Source organism: Schistocerca americana, chromosome X (assembly GCF_021461395.2).
Source record: "Schistocerca americana isolate TAMUIC-IGC-003095 chromosome X, iqSchAmer2.1, whole genome shotgun sequence".
In the NCBI taxonomy this organism is placed as follows: domain Eukaryota; kingdom Metazoa; phylum Arthropoda; class Insecta; order Orthoptera; family Acrididae; genus Schistocerca; species Schistocerca americana.
Window position 1 is genome coordinate 903,123,799 of NC_060130.1, and position 27,353 is coordinate 903,151,151.

Here is a 27,353-nt window from a genome sequence, read left to right on the forward strand (position 1 = left end):
TGGAGACGAGAACTAAACTGTGATCTGGCCCTGGACACTTATTTGTCCGTCGCTGACATAGAAGACGGCAAACCTTGTTTCCTTCCCGTCTGGGCAAGCTGTGCAGTGACTAGAGTACATGTAAAGCTTACTGGGACAGGGTAAATGCTAGCTACAATGAAGTCCATAATTCGGTTGTAATACTGGCATTTTAATTTGATATCCCCCACAACTGACAAAATTTACAAAAACATGTGAATTTCCTTGTCCACCCACACACTCCTGAGAATGACACATTAACAATCTGCAATTACGCGCCCCCTATTACCGGCAGCTACGTTGATAAATACACGGCACCTCTCAAGGGTAACTGCCAAATCAAGAATAGTAGGTAAGAATAGTAAGAATAGTAGGTAAGCTGTTGGAAATGGTTAAGCGTTGGCGAAAATCTCGCTTCTGAGCACACAAAGAGCTCTAACCGCAGAACTCTGCACGGAACACGCGTTGGTGCAGTGCTGCGATACAGACAGTATATCTCCCTTCGAAGACGATAGCCAAGACGCCGTCTCCAAGTCCGTAACGCTCGATGGCTGAAGGCGAAGTCCACTCTCTCCACAATTCTCCCGTCTCTCACGTGTACGAAAACGCGGCGGAAGAATACTCAGTTTCGGCCAATGTCGAACGCTCTATCATCGCCGAAATCCCTCCAACGGCATTTCTGAGATCTACCCAATGATCGAGTAGGCCATAACGCCCCTAGACAAACGAAATTCCCGTCTTTGCCACGTGTTGCCCAGCACAGGTGGCTCCGCATGCCGAGCTATTCACAAAAGCGCCGTATTGTCCCGCTACCTGCCACCCACGGCGGCCCGGCGAGCTACGGCCTGCTGCAGACTTTATATTCCACAATTCTCAACTTCCGACACTTTTCACCAACGCTTTAAGTTGGTGACTTAATCATGCAGACATGCAGGGAATACTGCTCGAGAGTGCCTCATATTTGTCATCATTCAATAGAGCCGTGATCTGATGCCCTTGCCAGTCCCTTTATTATTAATACTAATAGTGGTAAGCTAATGTGTAAGTTCCCATGTCCTGGCACCTTACAGCCCTTATCCGCCATGTTCATTCTCCCCAGAAGAATTTTGCAGGAGACTTTCTTTATAAGAAAGGGAGGGAGCTACTGACAGCTTGATGATTTGAGTTGATGCTTTATGAGTCCTCGAACAGATCACTTGGTAGTATGACTCTCGGCGTAGTTCAGTTTCTACAGGGGCTGGACAAAAAGTATGGAAACATTGGGAGAAATGCAAGCTTGAACATAAGCGCAGATGCTAGTTAAGCCTGCAGGTGGCGCTGTTGTATCTGAGCACGAACGACATCTGCGCTATGTCCCCAATGCATTGCAAGCGTCTGTTTTGGTCAGAACAGTGATTTGTGTAGTTGTGAGTGCATTACGTCGGAGCTAAGTGAATTCGAACACGGGCAGTCTGTTGGAGCTCGTCTGATGAGTGCTTCCGTAACCAAGGCAGCCGAAGTGATTGGTGTTTCAAAAGCCACCGTATCGAAGATTTAAAACGCATACGGGGAAAGCGGGAAACCCTCATCCGGTAAGTAACAACGCCGACGAAAGTTGGTATTGAGTGACCGTGACAGACGGTTGCTGAAAAGGATTGTGACGAGAAATAAGAAGACGATAGCTGCAAAAGTCACTGTAGAAATGAATGTCGCAGTCGCGAACCCTGTCAACATCAGAACACCACAGTGGAAGCTCCGTAAGCTGGGAACTGTACAGCGAGCTTGAATTCAAAGAACTGTGGTGTAGATACCCGTAACAGGAAAACGTTGTACGAAAGCCATAAAATCTGCATTATTATTATTATTATTAGTCGTAAAGCTCCCAACATGGAAGACGCTAAGTAAAGATGGTTCACTTCTGGGGCTTCTTATTCTTCTTGTTTGCCCACCAGGTCTTCATTGTTTGCGAGAATTCAGCTTTTCTTTCTTCGCTCCATTTTGTTCCAGTTCTCGGCGCTTTTGTCTCTGGTTTGACCTCCCATTTGTCAACTTTAAGTTTGAAATTGTTTCTTTTGTTCATGTCTTCAGTAGTAATGTTGGCTAATTCCAGATCTTTCTTTACATTTTTGATCCATTCTCCTCCATTAACAAGGGATGCTACATATCTTACTATTTTTTTTGTAAGTCTGTGATCGGGAAGTCTCATTATGTGGCCATAGAATTTTAGACGCCTCTTCCTCATGTCTATCTCTATGTTAGAATATTCTTCAATTTTAGAATTTTTCTGTAGTCTATACCCCTCTTTGGTCCATCTTGGTCCCAGAATTTTCCTAATGATTTTCCTTTCCTCTTTCTTCAGGTTTTCCATATCTGTTTTCCTTTTAAGTGTCAAGGTTTCGCTGGCATATAGCATTATTGGTTTAATTACCGACTTATAATGTTTAATTTTTGTATTTATAGATAGACATTTTTTATTGTAAATGTTTTGGACCAGCCCTAGACCCCTACGAGCTTTTAATATTCTTTTTTGTTGTGAGTATTTTTCAGAAATTATCTCTCCTAAATATTTAAAGTATGGTACCCTCTTAATTTCTCCATATTTGGTTTGTAACTTGGAAATTTCTAGATTTGTTGTTGTAAACACCGTTTTCTCAAAAGATATTTGTAGGCCAACTTTTCCTGCACACTCTTTTAAGGTTTCTATCTGTTTGACTGCCATTTCACTAGAATCTGCCATTATTGCAAGATCGTCTGCGTAGGCTAAGTAGGGGATTTGTAGGTCATCTTTTTTGGTTCCCAGTGATATTGGTTTCCTGGGAACCAAAAAAGATGACCTACTGCATTATTGAGTAGTGAAATAAAGTCATGTCGTTGGATGAGTCTTGTTTCACATTGTTTCCGACTTGTGGACTAGTTTACGTCTGGCGTACGCCGTCCTGAGCCTACGATGCAAACTGCTTGCTGCCAAGAGTGAAAAGTAGCGCAGATCGATGACGATTTGGGAAACCATATCATGGTATTCCATGGGTCCCCTGGTACTCTGCAAGGTCACATTACTGCCAAGGGTTATTTGACCGTTGTGGCTGATAAAGTGGTCTACTTGTTGCCACCTACCTCCAAAGTCGTTACCTCAGCTTGCCACTATTTTGCAAGAACAGTGGTATACGATTCCCTTGAAAACCACACAGGACAATATTTATCCACTACGAGACGACTGGAACCTTCTTGGGATGCCAACGGGCTCCCTACAACGTATTAGGCATGGTAAAGTATTTTTGGTGTTCCCATATTTTTGTTCACCCCCTTGCATCCGTCACTGTTTCATTCCAGAGTACACTCTACTGCGCAGTGAAAGGCTGATTCTGGAACTGAGACCTACGTAGATAGATCTACAGTTTAGGCTTTCATGGCCGGTGTCTATTTCAGTTAATACTTTCGGGCTGAGAGCCGTGATTGATACATAAATCTACTCCCTAACGTTTCATCTCCGACTGTGGGAGACATCATCGGAGGTAAAACAACTGCAGCAAGGACTCGCAAGCCCCCCGAATTTATACATTACCGTTTGTGGAAACTGCAGCACCAAGAGGGAAACGCATAAATTTAATACCACAGGTTAGATACGTGAGAAGTAACCAATGATGACCTTTTGAAATCTGTACATGTCCTTTGAGCCCCACTATTCAGTATGTTGTGTGGCTACCGCGCGCCGCAATTAGAGCTGCTATACGCCGGTTCATTGAATCAATAAGATTCTGAATACGTTCCTGAGGGATTTCCCTCCACGCAGTTTGCATCCGAGTCCACAAATCCGTGACACCAGTTACTGGAGGACCGTGACGCACCAGGTGCCGACCAACCATATCCCAGACACGTTCGATGGGTGACATGTCTGGCGACGCCAGGGAAGCAATGGTATCCGTCGTTCTTTGAAGAAGGTCTGTACATTCCTCGCAATATATGGGCGGGCATTGTCCTGTTGAAATGTGGCCTGTGGAGGTGCCTTAAGCAGGGGGAGTACCTCAGGTTCCACAACATCCGTTAGATACCGGTTGCTGTTCAAAGTGCCCGGAATACGTACGAAGCGAAATCGGTTGTTGTAACCAATGGCGCCCCAAACCATCTCACGTGGTGTTTGTCCGCTATGCCGCTCCACAATGCAGCCCTCCAGGTTGCGCTCATCACGGCACCGCCGGACACGTATGCGGCCATCACTGTAGGACACGTTGAAGCGGGACTCATCTGAAAAGATTACATGTTGTCACTCAGCACCCCAGTGACGGTGTTCACGTGGCCATTGAAACTGGAGGAGCTTGTGGTTTCTGGATAATGGAAGCCTACGTAATGGCACGCGTACACCCAGTCCAACCTGCAGCAGACGGCGATGAACCGTCGATGCAGACAAGTTCACACCTGTTACAGTGCTCCAGCGACGAGCCAACACTGCTGATGACGCTATACGGTCCGTAATGGCCATGCGGACAAGATGACGGTCATTCTGTACTGTGATCGTGTTCCGTGGTCCATTTCCTGCTCGTCGCTGCGTACGACCTTCCTCTATCCACTGCTTCCACACACGCATCACTGTCGTAGCAGCATGCCCTGTGCGAGCCGAAATGTCACGGCACGACAACCCCGTTTCCTGGAGACCGAGCATTCTGCCCCGTTCGAACTCGCTCACATGCCGATATGGCTCCCTTTGACGTCGACGACGCATGCTGGCACTCACTGTATTGTTTCCACCTTGTGTGACAGCTCTGCACGGACTACACTAGGCGCAACACCGACCCTATCGGAGACACACGAGAGGGCTCGGCTCAGTCTACGTGTACCCCATCTTGCTGCAAAACGTATCATATATTGCTTGCACACCGACGCCACTTCCACCAAGTGTGGCGCTATTCGGGTAGCTCCTTCTCGGTGTTGCACTTTTCACAAACGGCAGTGTAGTCACATAGAGGGCACCACCATTCGTCACACGATGCCGTCTGCGTGATTATTAATCTGGGTGGCGCAATTCTTCTCGTTTAAAAGTATTCGATCGTCATTCTGCTGGCGAAAAATCGACACCCATATTTTACCTAACTTTACACCTCCTTCAGTTTTGTTAAAATTATTATAATGTTTAGGCTCATAGAACCTCTACACATGAGCTCATAATAATGCGTTGTCCTTTCTTCAACGCTTCCCCCAGTGCATGTCCCCGTATTAGTGTATATTTTAACTCCCATCATCTCTATTTACTGTGTTTTTTATGTCCTCCTTTTTATATTTTTGTAAAGCCATTTGGCTGAAGAGCGGTGGACTGTGCTGCTGCCAACCCTCCCCTGCCCCAAATGGGGTAGGGGAATGACATTACAATAAAGAAAAAAGGAGAAACGTAAACGTTCGCCTCACTGAATTTTGTTTCTTAATTTCCATCTCTGAAGAAATGCTCTGTTGCGGTCGATTTGTCAGCATGTTCTAGGCTGGCGAAAGTTAATACTTCTTTTTAGGTGTCAGTGTTTATCTGCCCACAATCACATGAAATTTTGTATATGTTGCTAGTGGATGCCGTAATCTTTTGCCGTTGTTATGCATTGTTTAACCTCCTTGAGGACATGAAGATCGCGGCAACCACATACTTACTTAATAAATTCACGATTCGATCCGTAATCTTGTTAATAAATGGTACGAAAACTTCCCGAATTGACGGCCGTTGTCGCTTATCAGTCCTGACTTTGTACCATCTTGGATATAGTGTTCGATTCATCTCCCTACTGGAGTAAACATTTTTAAGTTCATCTAGTAAACAAACCGACTCGCAAGTTTTATCGGTCCTATTACCGAAGTTTAATGATACCTCTTTTCTGCTTGGGTCATGATTGGATTCCTTATCGATCACCGTGTGTAGCTTTCCTATGCACCTTACGGTCCAAAGCCACGAGTTTGATCACAGATACATACAGAAAATTAAGTTGCCTATTGCTGTCCTCCATCGAAACTGAATTTTTGGATTGACACTATTGACATTCAACTTCTTTTCTCGGTGTCTACATAATACAAAAATATCATCCACAGGGATCAACCACTAAGCTGGTCTTTTATTGACTGCCTGCATCGCCCGTCGTTAGTAAATCTCCATAAACAAACTGGCAACAGCTTGTGGAACAAGCGGACCATCAGATCTATTACTCACGGATTTTCATGAGTCTTAGGTATGTTGTAGAGGGACGTGCCCTGAGTACCTTGTTAGTGACTTATCGTATGATGACTCCTAGATTTCGAGGCGTGCTACCTGTAATATTTAATCACGTTTCGACTACGCGAGCGTAGCGCTACAGCTAAGGTTCACAGCTTCCACGCTGGCGGTACGGTTTCACATCCTACATGGATTTTTTTTTCAGTTTCATCATACAGAATATTATTAAATAGTATATATCATGCAAAATTATTCAGAAACAGTCGTACCCATCGTAGTAATTACATTAATAAATCAATCATTACAGCACACTTTCTTTAAATTTGTATTCTGTTTGTGTTCGTAGTTTAAATTCGAAATATTTGAACAGCCACGAAGAGTTCGTAACGATAGACGAAGCAGTAGCAGCTGTGTCAGGATTCCAGGTACAGACGAAAGTACTCGTGCCTAATTTTGACCTAGCTAGTCTAATTATTACCGATCAAACCTGCTGGCAGTTCTAATTGATCCCTTGTGGAACAAGGAGCGTCAACCGTTCCCATGCAGAAAAAGGATCTGAAGAAGATTAGTCATTCCTTCACAGCACAGCATACTATAACTGCGTCAGGAAAGATATTTCCGTACGTATTCTTATACAGTATATACAACAAGCGTTCAGGAAAGTCGATTGGTTTCTTCAAAAAAGAGTTGGCGAACTGACTCACAGACTGAAAACTTTAACTATGACCTGCACAACAATAGGGAATTTCATGGAAGTGCTGTGCGAAGAGATTTTAAAATCTAGAATGAGAATTTCACTCTGCAGCGGAGTGTGCGCTGATATGAAACTTCCTGGCAGATTAAAACTGTGTGCCCGACCGAGACTCGAACTCGGGACCTTTGCCTTTCGCGGGCAAGTGCTCTACCATCTGAGCTACCGAAGCACGACTCACGCCCGGTACTCACAGCTTTACTTCTGCCAGTATCTCGCCTCCTACCTTCCAAACTTTACAGAGGGTAGGAGACGAGATACTGGCAGAAGTAAAGCTGTGAGTACCGGGCGTGAGTCGTGCTTCGGTAGCTCAGATGGTAGAGCACTTGCCCGCGAAAGGTAAAGGTCCCGAGTTCGAGTCTCGGTCGGGCACACAGTTTTAATCTGCCAGGAAGTTTCATTTTAAAATCTGTCATTCCTCCGTGTGTGGGACAAATAAAGTTTCTTCACATTATTGATTCGTGGGGAGAGCAGACTAATCATAAACTTTATGATTAAGTATTTGAAGATAAAAGGAAAGCACTTGCACCTGCACTGTAAAAATCATCCCAACCACATGTACTCCACTTTTCAACCCTGTGATGTTTATGTTTACAGGCAGGCTACACTTTTCACGCAAAAAATTCAAAATACTCCAAACTTGATTGAGACTAATAGAAATCACGTAGAGGGAAGATTCCATAAAATAGATTATTTGATTCTGCATCAATTTAGTTCTTGCTTTCACAGGAATGGTCAAATACACGCAGTTAGCATCGACGTTGATTGAAGGTCACTCTTTTTGAATTTAAACGAACTGTTTTTTCCGATATCGCTTCTGAAAAATCTGTGTGCTCACATGGCAGTAGCTTCCATTAAATGTGCGTGCTGCTCTACGAACTTGTTTCGATTCCTTCTACGACAAATACTAACCAGAATTCTGTTGTAGCATAGAAAGCGATGTTAGTGATAGCGAGTAAGACGAGTTTCTAATCTCTTCTGCAACAAACGGAATATACATTTGAAGGAAGTTTGCTGTAATGATTGATTTATTAATGAAATTACTACATCGGAAAGGACTATTTTTGAATAATATTGCATCAAATATTTTGAACGATGCAACTGGGGAGAAAAAAAGCGCACGGAGCAGGATTTGAAGTCGTATCGCCAGAGTGGTAGCCGTGAACTTCGCCGCTAGGCTAGGCTTACTACGAGGGTCGTTCAATGAGTAATGCCCCACATTTTCTTCGCAGAACATATTTATTATTAAGTCAGAATTTGGTGACAATATACATCAACATATCTGTTGTGGATTGGCAAGACAGCCAACCCACTATGAGAGGAAGCCGAAAGGCACGCGCTTTAGCTCACGCAGGCTGGCGTGAGGTCTGGAACAGGTCAAGGAAATTAAACTAGCAAAAAAAGGACGTAGCTGGGGAATACTTAACTTTAATCCATAAATGGTGAACATCGCTCTTGACGGCACATGTTTTACCAGCATCAATAGTAACTGGTAATGGCGCCTTGCTAGGTCGTAGCAAATGACGTAGCTGAAGGCTAAGCTAACTATCGTCTCGGCAAATGAGAGCGTAATTTGTCAGTGAACCATCGCTAGAAAAGTCGGCTGTACAACTGGGGCGAGTGCTAGGAAGTCTCTCTAGACCTGCCGTGTGGCGGCGCTCGGTCTGCAATCACTGATAGTGGCGACACGCGGGTCCGACGTATACTAACGGACCGAGGCCGATTTAAAGGCTGCCACCTAGCAAGTGTGGTGTCTGGCGGTGACACCACAATATCTTGTTCTTTTTTTCTACATAGTCTCCATCACGTTCTATGGCCGTACGCCAACGTTGTGGAAGAGCATGTATTCCCTGCTGGTGAAAGCTCTTGTTCTGTAGGCGTAGCCATATTTTCACTACGTGACAGACACTCTCGTTATATTCAATGTGTGTTTCCCGTAGAGAATCTTTAAGCGGCCCAAAGAGATGGAAGTTCGAGGGTGCCAGGTGTGGACTGTAGGGTTGATGAGGCAATGATGTCCAATCCAATTTCGCGATGTGTTCCCGGGTTCTCAGACTTGTGTGTGGGCGTGCATTATCGTGTTGGAGCAAGATTTCTGCTGGATTCTTGACCGATCGCACGTCGGAAACGGTTCTGTAGTTTATTCAGACTCTTCACGTATGCCCCTGAATTGATGGTTGACCCTCTTGGCATCACATCCACGAGAATGACGCCCTCACAATCCCAGAAGACTGTCACCATGAATGAGGATGATGCCACTACATGGACTGCCTTTTTGTTTCCGACGCAAAGTGATGCACTCAGCGTTCGTCCCCCGTAACGATCCGTGATAGAAAGGCGTCTTTCTTTGAGTCTTTTGGTCCGCTGTGAGCATTCGTGGAACCCATCTTCGAATATCCGACAGTCTCGATCATTACAGACGCACTTCCAAAGCTGATCGACAACTGTAGAACCAATTGTCGACTTGTTGGCACGAATAATGGCATTCGCACTATTCAGCACGACTCAGCATGTATGTGAGAGGAGGTCCCGAGCGTGGCTGATCACGAAGCTCTGTTTCTGCATTTCCAGCCGGCCGGGGTGACCGAGCGGTTCTAGGCGCTACAGTCTGGAACCGCGAGACCGCTACGGTCGCAGGTTCGAATCCTGCCTCGGGCATGGATGTGTGTGATGTCCTTTGGTTAGTTAGGTTTAAGTAGTTCTAAGTCTAGGGGACTGATGACCTCAGATGTTAAGTCCCATAGTGCTCAGAGCCATTTGAACCATTCTGCATTTCCTGAAGCTGTAACTTTCCTTATTCATCACCCAGCTGTACTCCTATCAACTGCAGCATCGCCATACACTGCACACAAACGTTTATGGATGTTCACCACGGTTCCTTTCTCTGCACACAAGAATTCAATAACAGCACGCTGCTTGTAACGTGAGTCGTATATAGACGCCATTTTGACGCTGTACTACGGCTCTGCCATCTGCCAGAACAATTCGCAACTTCACTGGCGCACAGAACAAACATCAAACGTGAAGCACCAATAAGGAAGTTTGTCTATGTATACTAATGGCTTTTAAAAAAAAATGTGGGGTATTACTTATCGAACGACCTTCATACCTCAGAAGATGACTACAGTTAAGGGCATAAAAGGTACGCATAAAATTTCAACATCAATTTTCTCGGAAATTAGACGATGTCGCATTGAAGGTCGCCAACCTGATACTCAGGACATGTCCCTTTACAACCTACGTAAGACTCATCAAAATCCATGATTAACGGATTTGATGGTCCTCTTATAAAAGATCTGCCCACTGGCACCATATTAATTTGCTCCTAAAATGCATTGCTGTACCGGCAACAAGTTGCAGTGATACAGTGTCTAAATAAAGCTAAAATATCAATCTGAAAAATATGTGGTACATATAAAATGCCTTCGTTCACAGGAGTCGTCATTAATAAGGACACAATATCAAAACTGACAGGAATACCATTTGAACTTACGTTCACATCTCTTAGTTTTTCAATAAAATGCGATGACTTTTTGATATAACTGTCAGTTCTACCAATGTATAGCTTCAGCAGTGAGGCAAAATACCTGGCCACCTCTTAGGGGGGAGGCCATATAGCTCTCACAACAGGTCTCAAAGGATCTGTGAGGCGGCGGGCAAATAAATATAAATCTCTGCCATCTGTAAGAGCCTGAAAACTATTTTTGCGGTCTGCCAGAAAGCGATGGAGAACATACTGACCATAAATACCAGTCTGCAAGTCCACATTAGCGTTCTCGCTTCCCACGCCCGGGTTCCCTGGTTCGATTCCCGGCGGGGTCAGGGATTTTCTCTGCCTCGTGATGGCTGGGTGTTGTGTGCTGTCCTTAGGTTAGTTAGGTTTAAGTAGTTCTAAGTTCTAGGGGACTTATGACCACAGCAGTTGAGTCCCATAGTGCTCAGAGCCATTTGAACCAATATCACTGTCATTTAATAGTTTACAATCTTCATGATTTTTATATAATTAAAGTTTGTATTAGTTACTGAAAAAGTTTTAGCTTGAATGCGTGTAGACTTTGCCAGCTAGAATTTTTAGAACGGACCTCTGAACTGCCTCTTTTAGATTCCTTGTAATGACTGTTATTTACAATAAAGTGTTGAAACTTGGTGCAGTTGTATTATTTCGTTAATGTAATAAAGTGCTGTAGTTAGAACTTTCTGTCACAATTACAAATGATACTTCATCTATTATGAATGAGGACGTTTCTGTTTCAAATTTGATTTTTTGTAAATAACTTGAAAGCTAATAGAGGTAGCTTAATGGAGTCACATAGTTGACGTTTTTATACCAAACAGAGGCTGCATACGAATTTTCATCTTTCTAAGTCTAATATTTAGTGCGTTTCTAATTTTCGTAGAAACGTTGATTTTGACCAAAATATTGGTACAACCAAGCTGAGACTTGTAAATTTTGGTTGTGATATACATTTGCACATTCTGGACAGTTTTTAGCTTCCTAGCTTCATTATTTAGCGCCACTTTTTTTTCTTAAAATAATATATTTAGCAAAGCGTATTCATCTGCTCATTCTGGGAATTAACTATTTTAACATTAACATTAATATACTGAAGCATACCCTGATAAACTTTGTAAAAGTTACTTTAATTTTTAATTTCATTCTTAAATTACGGTGGCGCGTTATGATGACATTGCACTATTAGTAGCGATCTGGTGTAAGTCCCAGCACACTCGCTCACATCTGTATCTCTCACAATGATACAGCGCTTGTTTCACCACAGGACCTCTGGCTTGTGCACGTTTGGTAAGACATACAGTCTGGATGGTTAAGCTTTTTTCCTGTAGAGTTATTTCGTATCGTCAGAAGAAAAAGATGTTTTTATCAGTTTATTGGTAATTCTTAAAATTTTTGTTCTAGGATGTTTCCGAAGCTTCTTGTAAGTAGTCATATCCAAAATATCATGAATCTTGTGATAATCTTAACTCTTCGTCACAACCTTGGCGTTACCTTTGTCAGCGGTAATTACAATATTACCCGCACTGATATCCCTCAGCGCTTTCCTTTCCAGTTTTGACGAAGTACCGTTAGATGACTTGGATTTAAACAATATTCTAGCAGTTTCTGTCTTAATTTCGTCAGCGGACCGTTTTGCTAACATAAGGATTCTTACCTCGACATCTCCTCAAATGTTCTCCGTGGGAATCTGACGTTCAGGACTATGGAACCGAGTGCAGAGGTGTCAGTTAACAGACAGAAGAGGAAGTATGCTAGCTTACCGAAGAACAAATCAGAAAGTTTAATTGCTGACTATTTTCGATAGGTAATTTCGCTGTGACGCTACTAAGTTCGGGAGCTCCTCGAGCCCTTGTTGCAGTTGCCCTTTTACGTCCGAAGATTTCTCGCCCACGCTCGGAGACGAAGCGTCAGGGAATAATTTTATGTATCAACCACGGTCTCTCAGCTCGGGGAAATTAACTGAAGTTGCATAGACGGCTTGTATAAGCAGTCGTGAAAGAAACGAATTAAGGAACATTAGAGTTTAACGTCCGTTTGACGACGGGATCATTCGAGACCGAACCCAGGCTGGCGTTAGAGAACGGTTGGGAACGAAATCGGCAGCATCTTTCTTATGAAAGTTAGGGAAACCCCGGAAAATTTAAATCTGGATGGCGGATGAGGATTTGCACTGCTTTCCTTCAGAAGGTGAGTCTAGTGTCTTAAACAATGTCCCACTTCTTCTACTAGAATAAGTTTTATATTAGAACAGTTGGCACTTGTGCCCAGTACCGGTCGCGTTTATTTAGGGGTTTTAGCTTATGAGTTATATGTTCATCTCACAGCTGTCAGCAAAGGTCAGTGCAAGCAGTCGTGGCTAGTTCTGGTCATCTGGAGTTGTACCATGTTGCATTACCTCACAGAAGCAGAGATTCCTTAGTTCCAGTGACTGTATAAGGTTGTGTTACAGGTATAATGGAAAAATATTCCAAACGTTTTGAGAATCACATCGGCGAGAGAAGTTTCGCAACATTTTATGACTGAATATAAATGCAGCAAACTACAAGCAGTCGTTTCTTGGAACATTGGTTCACTGCCACAAACTAGTTTTCGAGCTTCAGGCTCGTCTTCAGATGCATCCCAACGAAATTTCCATCTTTATTTCCATATTCTGTAGTGTGATGCTGGTACTAGCTTTTAACAGAATGTTCGGTATTATGAGATGAACAGCACATGCTACATTCTGGCGGATTTATGGCGACGAAAGTATTTACATTTTTAGTGAAAAGTGATTAACCTGTGGCCAATAAGCAATTAAAATGGAAGCTACCAGGTGGATAGTAACCACAATGACGCCCATACTGTCGTTAGCCTGTACCCAGCGTCAGGCTACGGAAATAAAGATGTAAATTCCGTATGGGGCACATCTGAAGATTAAAGCTCGAAAACTAATTTTGGGTATAAACAAATCTTTCAGAAACTGACCCGTTTCCTACATTTATATTCAGTACACCGTCACGGGCTGTACAACATCGATAATGGATAATTTAATTTTGTGATCGTTTAGTTTGTCCTCTTTGACGAAACGGTACTTTCGAGCAGCGCAGGAGACATCCTTCACGGAAATGTTGAGTGATAAACTTACGAAACATGTTAAAATCCATTGCAACACATTCGCATTCATTCTGAGAATCAAGTTTCGAATACGCTGTGCTACCGAATATAACTCATTGCCCGTACGTAAGATAGCAGAAGAGATTTTCCTTGGTTACCCTCTTTTATTGCGCGGTGTTATTCGAAGCCCAACTAATTTTAATCGACGAAGTTAAGTTCATGAAGTCATTCAGTCATCTGATTATTCGAAATACAATCCAAAGCTTCAGATACAATACGTATACATCTGATTAACGTGTAAGCACAGCGATATTTTTCACTGCTCTTTTTTAAAATAGGTATTAAACAAATATTAAACGTTCTTTTCCATTGTATTAGGTATATACGTTAGGGACAACGTCTGAACATATCACTGCCGGCCGGTGTGGCCGTGCGGTTAAAGGGGCTTCAGTCTGGAACCGCGTGACCGCTACGGTCGCAGGTTCGAATCCTGCCTCGGGCATGGACGTGTGTGATGTCCTTAGGTTAGTTAGGTTTAATTAGTTCTAAGTTCTAGGCGACTGATGACCTCAGAAGTTAAGTCGCATAGTGCTCAGAGCCATTTGAACCATTTTGAACATATCACTTACAAACAGGATGTTGGTTCCGTAACCATTTTTTATCATATCTTTGTGTGGAATCTCATTTCAAACCATTTCAGAGGAGATTCTGACGACTGGTTACCATACTTGCAGAATCCCTTTACTGGCCAACTCACGGTATGAGGGGTGCAAATGCTATCGCCGTTGTGTCGCAGGGATTAAGAATCACCATGCGTCCATCTTAATTATAATTTCTGTTGTTTCCTAAATCACTTGAGGCTTGTGTTGGAATGTATGTGCTTCGATAGCCGATGGGTTTCACCGTCCATCTTGTTCTGACCTGACGCTGCTCCACTCACGACCTCACGGTGCGACGATAACCTCTTACACCTTCCAGAGAATGCTCACACAGTTATCGCGGAAAATTAAACCTTTAGTCATTAAACCTTTAGTCATTAAACCTTTCACCCTTTGGCTACCAATTTTATATTAAAACATTAACATATGGTTATTTTAATTAATTTCACAGTCAAAAGTAACAGTATGAAAAAAATATTTCTCGCCGTTTCGTTTTCCAAGTGAGTTGAGGGGAGGTGGCCCGCTTTGCGAATCTGGTGGTTAGGTTGTCTGTCTGCAGGTGCGAAATAATTCGGTGTGACTATACGGTGACGAAGATTAACAATGAAACTTGAGGACAGTACAACCTACAGGTGCAGTTGTAATTATAAGAACTCTGCTAACAAATAGTAGGTTTCCCGTTACTAGAGGAAAACTGATACATAACAGTAGGAAACTCCAATATGCAACAGATGCCAACTGGTTCTCTGATGACCTATCATGGGACACACATTCCCCGTTGCTAGTCAAAGCGTTAAACATTTTACCGACTCGTTCTATTGTGGTCTTCAGTTCGAAGGGTCGTTTGGTGCAGCTCTCGACTCTAATCTATCTTGTGCAAATTTCTTTATCTCTGAATAACTGCTGCAAATTACATCCATGTCAACCTGCATGGCCAGTTTTTACGCCACACACTTCCCTCCATTACCGAACACACTATTCATTGATGTCTCTGAATGTGTCCTATCGACCAGTCCCTTCTTTTAGTCAATTTGTGCCACATATTTCTTTTTCCCCAATTCAATTATACCATCTCATTTGTTATTAGATCTATCCATTTAAACTTCAGCATTGTTCTGTAGCACAACATTTTAAAACCTTATATGTTCTCTTGTCTGGACTGCTTATCTTATACGATTCACTTCCGTGCTACATTTTATGAAATCTGTAAGTGGTATGTAATAAATAATGCATGTCCAGAAAAACTGTATTTCTGTTTTATAATAACGGTATCGGCGCTGAATGCCAAATAAAATTGTAAACCATTTTAGTTGCCAAGGAAATTATACTTTCATAATTTCTGACTCTCTCGTAGTATAGGTAAATTTTGGAAATTTTTGGTAAGGTCCTATGGGACCAAACTGCTGAGGTCATCCGTCCCCATGCTTGCTCATTACTTAACCTAACTTAACCTAGCTTAAACTAACTTACGCTAAGGACAACACACGCACCCATGCCCGAGGGAGGACTCGAGCCTCCGACGGGGGAAGCCGCGCGATCCGTGACAAGGCACCCAAGACCACACGGCTACCCCGCGCAGCTCGTAGTATCGGTGCTGTAAAATTATGAACTACTGAATTATACTCTATCTACTAGCAGTTAGACCGCCTGCAGCCGTCCCGTTATCAATTACCGGTACTGTCAGCAATTTTTCCTTCGTGAGAGGGCTGAAACGTGGTCCAATCAACCTCATAATGCCAACTGAGAAGCTGCCTGAACGAGAAGTAGCCGCTGCAAGGTCTGCAAAGCCGGTAACGACTGGGAGAGCTGTGTGTTTACCCCAAGCCACTTCATACCGCAATCGATTGACGCTGTTAGATGAGGATGACGCGGCGGTTGGTCGGCAGCGGCTGGCCCATCAGGGAGCGTTTGGTTGGTTGGTTGTTTGGGGAAGGAGACCAGACAGCGTGGTCATCGGTCTCATCGGGTTAGGGAAGGATGGGGAAGGATGTCGGCCGTGCCCTTTCAGAGGAACCATCCCGGCATTTGCCTGGAGTGATTTAGGGAAATCACGGAAAACCTAAATCAGGATCGCCGGACGCGGGCTTGAACCGTCGTCCTCCCGAATGCGAGTCCAGTGTCTAACCACTGCGCCACCTCGCTCGGTCAGGGAGCGTTTGTTTTTAGTAGAGTGTAGCATCCGCACTCGCTGTCGCTGTGTTGGTGGTGACGACACACGTGGTATCAGTCACATGGGACAAACAAGCTCACGAAGACTGGTCAGAGCCAGATGTAAGACATGCAACTCACACTCGATGGTCTACCATACGAGCTGCATTTGTTTGGGCCAGATGACTTGGAAGACATACAAGCATCGTCGTGTTTGTGAAGTGTCCTTCAAACAATTCTGATACCGAAACTTCCTGGCAGATTAAAACTGTGTGCGGGACCGAGACTCGAACTCGAGGCCTTTGCCTTTCACGGGCAAGTTGGAATGTAGGAGAAGCTGTGGGGACGGGGCGTGAGTCGTGCTTGGGTAGCTCAGTTGGTAGAGCACTTGCCCGGGAAAGGCAAAGGTTCCGAGTTCGAGTCTCGGTCCGGCACATAGTTTTAATCTGCCAGGAAGTTTCATATCAGTGCACACTCCGCCGTAGAGTGAAAGTTTCATTCTAGAATTCTGATACTATTGCTGCAGTGCCTGCGTGGAGCTGTAGGTGAACGAATAGATGTGACGCTGGATCCCTGTGTATCGGTCTCCGGTGAGAGACGATGACATACTTATTAAAGGCACTATCCATCTGATTATAAATATCTGTAACAGGAAGGTACCTCTAGCATCTACATAAAGGGTCTCCTATTGGAAAGCGGGTAGCATCTCCTCATGTTACTTACATCCAAAAGCGAGGAGGTGGTTCCAGCTGATATGACTGTTCACCGGTTGCTGGTGTCTGGCATTCAATCTGAGAGTGATTTACTGCACTTCGGAGTGTTGGCCAAAGAAGAAGACTAAAATCAAAGACAGTTACAATAATTCATGTTTTGTGTTACATCAGCTATCCAGTCGGCTGAGACATATAAATGATAATATACATCAAATGAATTCGCAGTTGCAAGTAAGGACAACCATCAGTTGTAGAATGGCATGATGACAATGAAAATTTGTGCCGGACCGCGACTCGAACCCGGATTTCTCGCTTATCGCGAGCGGTACCTTACCATTTGGCTATCCACACACGACCCACGGCCAGAAACCATCTTTCATACGTCGTCAACCATGCGTCTTACGTCAAAAATGTTCAAATGTGTGTGAAATCTTATGGGACTTAACTGCTAAGGTCATCAGTCCCTAAGCTTACACTCTACTTATCCTAAATTATCCTAAGGACAAACACACACACACCTATGTCCGAGGGAGGAGTCGAACCTCCGCCGGGACCAGCCGCACAGTCCATGACTACAGCGCCCTAGACCGCTCGGCTAATTCCACGCGGCTCGTACGTCCATTATATATATTTCCGAACAGGTTAGACGTTGTACTTGAAAGTCGCTTGCTTGGTATCAGCAGATAAATACGGTATTGCAGTGCCTGTGTTATTCTGATTACGATGCAAAGCTCTTTTGCATCGTAATAAGAATAAAATAGGCACTGCAATATCGTATATATATCGTGTCGCAAATATCGTGTAAATGGTGATGTTGAAATGAATCAACGTGTCGGTGAACATCTCTTTCTCAGCTTGAAATTAACGACGCTAACAGAAACAGACTCATAATGATGGAAATTTCTTATTGTTCTTGTCTCGATTCGAGTCTTCTCTTGGACTACACTTGAGGTTAGATAAACGTGAATTATTAGAGATTTGGTGCCACTTTTGCGGTAGTATACATCGTTTGAAGATGCACTTTGAATACTAAGAGTTATCAAAACTTCTTTTCCAAAATGGACTGCCCAAATCTGAGGTATAAACCTTTTCCCAAATGTTCATATAGTTAGTGGTGGTGGTGGTTAGTGTTTAACGTCCCGTCGACAACGAGGTCATTAGAGACGGAGCGCAAGCTCGGGTTAGGGAAGGATTGGGAAGGAAATCGGCCGTGCCCTTTCAAAGGAACCATCCCGGCATTTGCCTGAAACGATTTAGTGAAATCACGGAAAACCTAAATCAGGATGGCCGGAGACGGGGTTGAACCGTCGTCCTCCCGAATGCGAGTCCAGTGTGCTAACCACTGCGCCACCTCGCTCGGTATTCATATACACTCCTGGAAATGGAAAAAAGAACACATTGACACCGGTGTGTCAGACCCACCATACTTGCTCCGGACACTGCGAGAGGGCTGTACAAGCAATGATCACACGCACGGCACAGCGGACACACCAGGAACCGCGGTGTTGGCCGTCGAATGGCGCTAGCTGCGCAGCATTTGTGCACCGCCGCCGTCAGTGTCAGCCAGTTTGCCGTGGCATACGGAGCTCCATCGCAGTCTTTAACACTGGTAGCATGCCGCGACAGCGTGGACGTGAACCGTATGTGCAGTTGACGGACTTTGAGCGAGGGCGTATAGTGGGCATGCGGGAGGCCGGGTGGACGTACCGCCGAATTGCTCAACACGTGGGGCGTGAGGTCTCCACAGTACATCGATGATGTCGCCAGTGGTCGGCGGAAGGTGCACGTGCCCGTCGACCAGGGACCGGACCGCAGCGACGCACGGATGCACGCCAAGACCGTAGGATCCTACGCAGTGCCGTAGGGGACCGCACCGCCACTTCCCAGCAAATTAGGGACACTGCTGCTCCTGGGGTATCGGCGAGGACCATTCGCAACCGTCTCCATGAAGCTGGACTACGGTCCCGCACACCGTTAGGCCGTCTTCCGCTCACGCCCCAACATCGTGCAGCCCGCCTCCAGTGGTGTCGCGACAGGCGTGAATGGAGGGACGAATGGAGACGTGTCGTCTTCAGCGATGAGAGTCGCTTCTGCCTTGGTGCCAATGATGGTCGTATGTGTGTTTGGCGCCGTGCAGGTGAGCGCCACAATCAGGACTGCATACGACCGAGGCACACAGGGCCAACACCCGGCATCATGGTGTGGGGAGCGATCTCCTACACTGGCCGTACACCACTGGTGATCGTCGAGGGGACACTGAATAGTGCACGGTACATCCAAACCGTCATCGAACCCATCGTTCTACCATTCCTAGACCGGCAAGGGAACTTGCTGTTCCAACAGGACAATGCACGTCCTCATGTATCCCGTGCCACTCAACGTGCTCTAGAAGGTGTAAGTCAACTACCCTGGCCAGCAAGATCTCCGGATCTGTCCCCCATTGAGCATGTTTGGGACTGGACCGTCTCACGCGGTCTGGACGTCCAGCACGAACGCTGGTCCAACTGAGGCGCCAGGTGGAAATGGCATGGCAAGCCGTTCCACAGGACTACATCCAGCATCTCTACGATCGTCTCCATGGGAGAATAGCAGCCTGCATTGCTGCGAAAGGTGGATATACACTGTACTAGTGCCGACATTGTGCATGCTCTGTTGCCTGTGTTTATGTGCCTGTGGTTCTGTCAGTGTGATCATGTGATGTATCTGACCCCAGGAATGTGTCAATAAAGTTTCCCCTTCCTGGGACAATGAATTCACGGTGTTCTTATTTCAATTTCCAGGAGTGTAGTTGAAAATAATGTAGCTCTTTCAGGTATGTTTCTCATCTCATAATTTCGTCACATTTTTTAATCTCTTTGCAAAATGTAGCGAAAGGAAAACTAGAAGATGTTTTTCTTCAGGAAAATGTTTTCAGCATGGAACGTGGTATGAAGAAAAACGATACTTGTGGATATTTCATAATCACGAGCTGTGAACGCTCTCTCGTGATGATGATTACATTTTCCCCTGTTTAGCTGTACGGCCGGCCGAAGTGGCGGAGCGGTTCTAGGCGCTACAGTCTGGAACCGCGCGACCGCTGCGGTCGCACGTTCGAATCCTGCCTCGGGCATGTATGTATGTGATGTCCTTAGGTTAGTTAGGTTTCAGTAGTTCTAAGTTCTAGGGGACTGATGACCTCAGAAGTTAAGTCCCATAGTGCTCAGAGCCATTTGAACCATTTTTTTTTGGTTTGTTTAGCTGTTCCCTGTGTTCTTATTTATCTAAGTGTCGTTATCAATTATAATGAAACTTTTTCTGTCTTTTCCTTTCCTTACATGGGTACACACGTGGAATTTATAGGTCTAAATAGAATTGAGGAAACTGTTCATTAATAAGCTTAAATCCCTTTAGCACATAATTCATAGAAAAAAAAGCAAGGACTGTTTTCGTACCAACTCCTTTACTGTCTCTTTGAGCGTATCTGAGAAATTTCTGAATGGTGTTTTGTTTAACTATCTCGCTGAAAAACTGGTGAGTAACTGTCGCGAGCTCCACCTATTCCCTAAGAGAACTGTCAATAATACGTTAGAATGTCATTAAAACTTCTAGAGAATTATTATTTTTTTTTTCATCTGCTCCGACGTGGGCTGCCACTAATGAAGCTGTCGCCATCAGCAGCTTTAGACCACAGCAGTACTTCCTACGTGCCTTCGACGTCTTCTTTCATCAGAAGCGCTTAGATTTTCAAATATGGCATCTTGGGATGACTACTTCGCACGGTTTCAAAACGGCCTGGTTTTAAGCTATACACTTCATAATGCATAGTTTATGATCGTAGCTGCCGTGCTATACGCGTTGTTAATTATGTCACAATAAAAATACTTTTACCTCCGAGCACTCTGGATTAAATGGCACTTACCAAGTTCGTTTTTTGTTACAGAAATAAGCGCTTTCGACCTCTCATTACCAAGCACACTGCGTTATTTAGAGTCCGACCTGGCTTCAAAATTCTGCCGCTCGGGTAAGTCATATAAATTTCCATCAAAAAATTCCATTCAATTTTTTCAAATACCACTGCCTATGAACAAGATAACATTCACAACCCGTTTTCACCCACATCGACTTCTGTTACCCTCTCAGCCATTTAGTAACCATGAACGCTCACTGTTACGCCACCAAGACTCGGAACTGCTATGCGAAAAATCCAAAAACACGAGGTTTTGATGAATACAAGAAAAATTAGACGTAACAATATAAAAAGTTGCTAAACACAGTTCTGGTACTGACTAAATTTGTAAAAACGTGTCCATCAAAGGAAATTGATCTTTCTTTCTTAACAAACAAAGAATATTCAAATAATGTAAAACTTAACAATAACTCACTGATTGATTAAAAATGTGAGCATGGTTAGGAGTTAGCACAGAAGGTCGAATTAGGGATGGAAATTAGCCTTGGCCTTTCCAAGGGAAACATCGCAGCATTTGCTTATGCAATTTATGGAAACCACGGAAGAGCTAAATCTGGATGACCGTCCTTCCGAAGGCGAGTCAGTTTCTCAGCCATCTCGCTCGGCTACTGCTCAGTTTTTAAATGTTGCAAACACGGTGAGTTAAGGCAGTCTGGTTATTATGCATCAACAAACCAGATTTTTGTTCTGCTTCGTTATAATTATTCCACACGGATAAAAACGAAATTTAATACCGCAGTGTGTATAATATTGATTACCCTACGATTTATAATTAAGGATATCTACAAAATTCCTGCCTAGGAATTATCCAAGCAACACTTGCGTGAGACGTAGTGAAATTTTAAACGGTGGGACTACACGGCAGATTTACTAATGATTGACACTTTTGAATTGACAAAAACTGCGATATTTCATTTGCAAAATGGTTCAAATGGCTCTGAGCACTATGGGACTTAACATCTGAGGTCATCAGTCCCCTAGAACTTATAACTACTTAAACCTAACTAACCTAAGAACATCCTACACATCCATGCCTGAGACGGGATTCGAACCTGCGACCGTAGCAGTCGCGCGGTTCCAGACTGAAGCGCCTAGAACCGCTCGGCCACATCGGCCGGCTATTTCATTTGCAACCACACAGTTACACACAGAATGGTTTCTTTTCGAAAATTGCCTTTTCAGATGTGTAAAAAGCGTAAAGTGGCTTCATCAGTTTTCGCTATTACATTATTTACTTCCAAGAGATAACGAAGCCATGGATTTATTTTGATACAGAAGTGATTAGTGAATCGATTGTTATAAAAATTTGACATTTTTATCTTCATAATTAAGCGTATTTGGTGATGGTAATGTGGTCATTTGCCGGAACGTTTTGCCAGACACAGAAATCCGACCGTACACTCATGAATTATTTTGTCAGCTATATTCCCATCTGTCGCCACTCTATGGTTATGACAACAACCTTTAATTAAGCGCCGTACAGAACCATATTCCTGACTATACGCCGCGATAAACTTGTGTTGTGTTCTTTTCTAACATCCACATTTGATGAATTTGGCCATCTTTTTACGAGTAGTACAGGGTGGCAAACTAAAACTGGTCCGGAAAATATTTATGAGACTGACGCTGGCGGCCGGGGTGGCCATGCGGTTAAAGGCGCTACAGTCTGGAACCGCGCGACTGCTACGGTCGCAGGTTCGAATCTTGCCTCGGGCATGGATGTGTGTGATGTCCTTAGGTTAGTTAGGTTTAAGTAGTTCTAAATTCTAGGGGACTGATGACCTTAGAAGTTAAGTCCCATAGTGCTCAGCGCCATTTGAACCATTTTGAAGACTGACGCTGAAATGGCCCTTGTTAACGAGAAGGAGAACTGCTTAACTGAAGTAGTAAAACAACAGGGAATTCGCATATTAGCAACAACGAAGGTTCTAGCCATCATTGTGTGAATACATCAACGTATTGGTGAAGGGAGTTGTTGCCTAAAGCCCATATTTACTCCTATGGTATCGTGAGGCAAGACGTGCACATGTCTTGGTTAACGACGAGGCAATAAAAAGGACTGTTCATTTGAATGACACGATTCCAGCTTTTCATCAAAATTTTCGTTTCTTACTCAAGCTATCTCATGTAGTCAACCTAACTAGATACTAAAGTAGTTTTCACATCAGAAAAGTCTTACAAAATAAAGTTCTTCCTACCACTCGTCTTATACTGTATCTACGGAGACTGATTTCGAATACGAATTATCGTCTGACACGTACATCAAGTAAAGCACTTACACTTTTATAGATAACCAGGCTTACTTTCCTGCCAGTTCTGCACGACTAAATAAAGGAATGCGGCTCTGCTGTTGTCGCTTGAGAACTTTTATGGTCGTCCAGTTGCACAGAGTCGTTGGAATGGCGGTGTGGCTATTTTGAAGTGACCGCAGGAGAGGAGAAGACTCGCCTGGAATGCCTACTTACGGCGTCACTTGTAGGGACCGTTGTCATTTCGCTGATTGCGGCATTCCGTTGCTCGCCTCTCCGCGTGCAATTTCCAGTGTTACAAACAACTTTCTGCGTTTCTACAACTCAGTTAGAGTTCCGCAATTCCGTGATCCCAGGCTGGCAGGAATCTGGGCAGTTAGCGAAGGGGCCTAAGCACCAGTCCTCCATGTGGGGTTAGCGTGCGTGCTCGGAGACAAAGAATGCTCGGCCAAGTTCTTAACGTCTGAACTATAACCTAATCTCCCGTAGCCCACAGGACACTTCCGTGCCTCGTGGCAATGACTCAGCTGAAAAACTTCGCAATCACAACTCGTGAACTGCACGCTGCCCGTCGACTGCCAACGGCGACGCCATGTGGTTAACACATCACTCTATTACGTCCCTCTGTAGCCGAGACAGCTAATGAACAACACTTCATGTAGAGGCAGCCGATGAGACCTCGTTTTGGAAGTACGAGGGTGGGTCAATAAATAAGTAGCAAACTGGGATAGAGACACCACAGCCGGGAGTAACAGCCTGAAATTTATTTTCCTTTTCAGTATAGCAATTTAAACATTTATTCCGTCGCTCGACAAAGCGTTAAAAGCCTGCAGCGTAGAATTCTTGTGGTAGCGTTCGCGTCTAAAATGTGACCTCTCGATAGACACTACTGGTCATTAAAATTGGTACACCACGAAGATGACGTGCTACAGACGCGAAATTTAACCGACAGGAAGAAGATGCTGTGATATGCAAATGATTTGCTTTTCAGAGCATTCACACAAGGTTGGCACCGGTGGCGACACCTACAACGTGCTGACATGACGAAAGTTTCCAACCGATTTCTCATACACAGTTGACCGGCGTTGCCTGATGAAACGTAGTTGTGATGCCTCGTGTAAGGAGGAGAAATGCGTAACATCACGTTTCCGACTTTGATAAATGTCGGATTGTAGCCTGTCGCAACTGCGGTTTATCGTATCGCGACACTGCTGCTTGCGTTGGTCGAGATCCAATGACTGTTAGCAGAATATGGAATCAGTGGGTTCAGGAGTGTAATACGGAACGCCGTGCTGGATCCCAACGGCCTTGTATCACTAGCAGTCGAGATGACAGGCATCTTATCCGCATGGCTGTAACGGATCGTGCAGCCATGTCTCGATCCCTGAGTCAACAGACGGGGACGTTTACAAGACAACAACCATCACAGACAGGAGCACCTGCAATGGTGTACTCAACGACGAACCTGGGTGCATGAATGGTAAATCGTCATTTTTTCGGATGAATCCAGGTTCTGTTTACAGCATCACGATGGTCGCATCCGTGTTTGGTGACATCGCGGTGAACGCACATTGGAAGCGTGTATTCGTCATCGCCATACTGGCGTATCACCCGGCGTGATGTTATGGGGTGCCATTGGTTACACGTCTCGGTCACCTCTTGTTCGCATTGACGGCGCTTTGAACAGTGGACGTTACATTCCAGATGTGTTGCGACCCGTGGCTCTACCCTTCATTCGATCCCTGCGAAACCCTACATTTCAGCAGGATAATGCACGACCGCATGTTGCAGATCCTGTACGGGCCTTTCTGGATACAGAAAATGTTCGACTGCTGTCCTGGCCAGCACATTCTCGAGATCTCTCACCTTTTGGAAACGTCTGACAGAAAATGTTCAACTGCTGTCCTGGCCAGCACATTCTCGAGATCTCTCACCATTTGAAAACGTCTGGGCAATGGTGGCCGAGCAACTGGGTCGTCACAATACACCTGTCACTACTCTTGATGAACTGGCGTTTGCGATCTATTTATTGACTCACCCTCCTAGTCAGCACTGATGGTTTTTTTCCGGCAAAGGCAGGACTGGTGGGGTCGCCAAGTTCCTCATCAGCAGACCTTGCGCCAATGTCTTGCGTCAAATTACAAATCTCTATACACTGTAATGATTTTACTTTGGTGTGGAGTCACAGTCATATTCTTTCAAAGGGCGGTTATATCTTTCAGAAAGTTTTATAACAGGTTTTATTCCATAATCTAGATTTCGGTCTTAGACCATGATAAAGTATATATATATATGAAGCATTAAATTTGAGTAGAGCACAAGTCATTGAAAAATATGTATCTTCGGTTATACAAATCAATTTTGTCAAAAGTAAATGCGAGAACATTTGTTTAACAGGCTAATTTACTGGCAATTAGCATGTCTTCTCCACTTGATATGGTTGTGGAATAGAATAGATGACCAAAACATAGGTTTTGAACTTCGCTACACTGGATCTAAGCAGCTACTAACATAAACATCAATGCTATGTTGCTATATTAATTTTATTTTTATCCGACTTACCACTATTGTAACGTTTATAGATTTTTAAATTTTATCTTTTATATAAATTTTAACAGATGGTTGGGCAATTTCACTAGTTATGCCCAAGTCAGTAATTTTTTCATTGGTTTTATATTTTGAAGATGTACATTTCACTATCTTTTATTCAGTTACGTATTACCATTTGTTCACGATCGGGCCAGTCAGTCGATTCCTACGCTCTAGGTGGCTGTACTTTTCCTTGTAATATGACGGCCGCTAGTTTTCGTGCGCGGCTGCCTTCTGCCTCCACGTCACTCCGTATCTCGGCTTCACGTGCGGCTATCACCTGCCCACAGCCTCGTGTTAAGTGTGCGGCGTCCACGTGCCTCCCGGTGTAAGTTCTCTTACGATGTTTGTTGATGTTATCTTAGTGTTTTCTTCCTTTTATCTTCATTTGACCGCTCACTTTTCTTAGGTTGTTTGGTTGACTATCTGGTGCGACGCCCGTGTTTCTTTCTGACTAGCCCAACCGTATGAACTTTCTACTTGTAATTGGACAGTGAATTCCCACTATTATTACTACAAACAAATGTTACACAGTCTCTTATTATAGTTTCATTTCCCTTCTTCAGTATTGTGCACCTGAAGATGGGATAATCGCCCGAAAACGGTAGTGATTTTGAACCAATAAAAATATTTATAACTGAAGCGGTTATTGTCCGCAGCTCGTGGTCGTGCGGTCGTGTTCTCGCTTCTCACGCCCGGGTTCCCGGGTTCGATTCCCGGCGAGGTCAGGGATTTTCTCTGCCTCGTGATGACTGGGTGTTGTGTGCTGTCCTTAGGTTAGTTAGGTTTAAGTAGTTCTAAATTCTAGGGGACTGATGACCATAGATGTTAAGTCCCATAGTGCGCAGAGCCATTTGAACCATTTTTTTGAAGCGGTTATTTATCTTATAATACGAAGATTTTTAGTCGGATTTTCCCTATCACGAGCGTCACGGCATCGAACCTTCACCTCTTTGGCGTTTTGACAAGTGGTAACAACGTAATGGCGCCTTGGCTGACCTTCAGGTAGTAAGTTGGTACCCGATGGGTGGAAACGCATTACCTTTTATCAAATATCCTGCCGTTGCATCGTCTCCCAGCGCGTACAGGCCTGCCCGACAAAAACTTTCTTCTTCAGATCAGTGTTTTACAACAAAATACTTAAAACACTATCGAAGTTCAGACTTAAAACCACAACTTTGTTAACAAGAGGCTCATGTCACTGCGCACATGAGGGCGTGGCATGCCTCAGATCTGCACTCTTTGTGCGGTTGCATTTAGTCTCTTTGCATCTCGAAAATGAAATTAGCGGAAAAATATAATGAGCTATCACAAATTTGTGCCGTTAGAGGTCTGATGGGAATTTTAAAATGAGAAAGGAGCTAAACTGAAGCATAATACGTAAATTGTGACAACGACAGGTTAACTTTTATTTTCATAAAGAGGAGGGTTCCTTTTTCTGCACATGTAGTTTTGTTTGCACCGCCAAAAATTGTTTATGAAGAAATAAAAGAAAAAGTTGAAAATTATATGA

At 44.1% G+C, this 27,353-nt stretch overlaps 1 protein-coding gene across 2 annotated transcripts in view; it reads right to left on the bottom strand.

The window, feature by feature from the left end:
- LOC124555782 overlaps positions 1-27,353 on the bottom strand; it is a 366,970-nt gene that overhangs the window by 186,527 nt on the left and 153,090 nt on the right. The gene's annotated exons all lie outside the window — the stretch shown is intronic.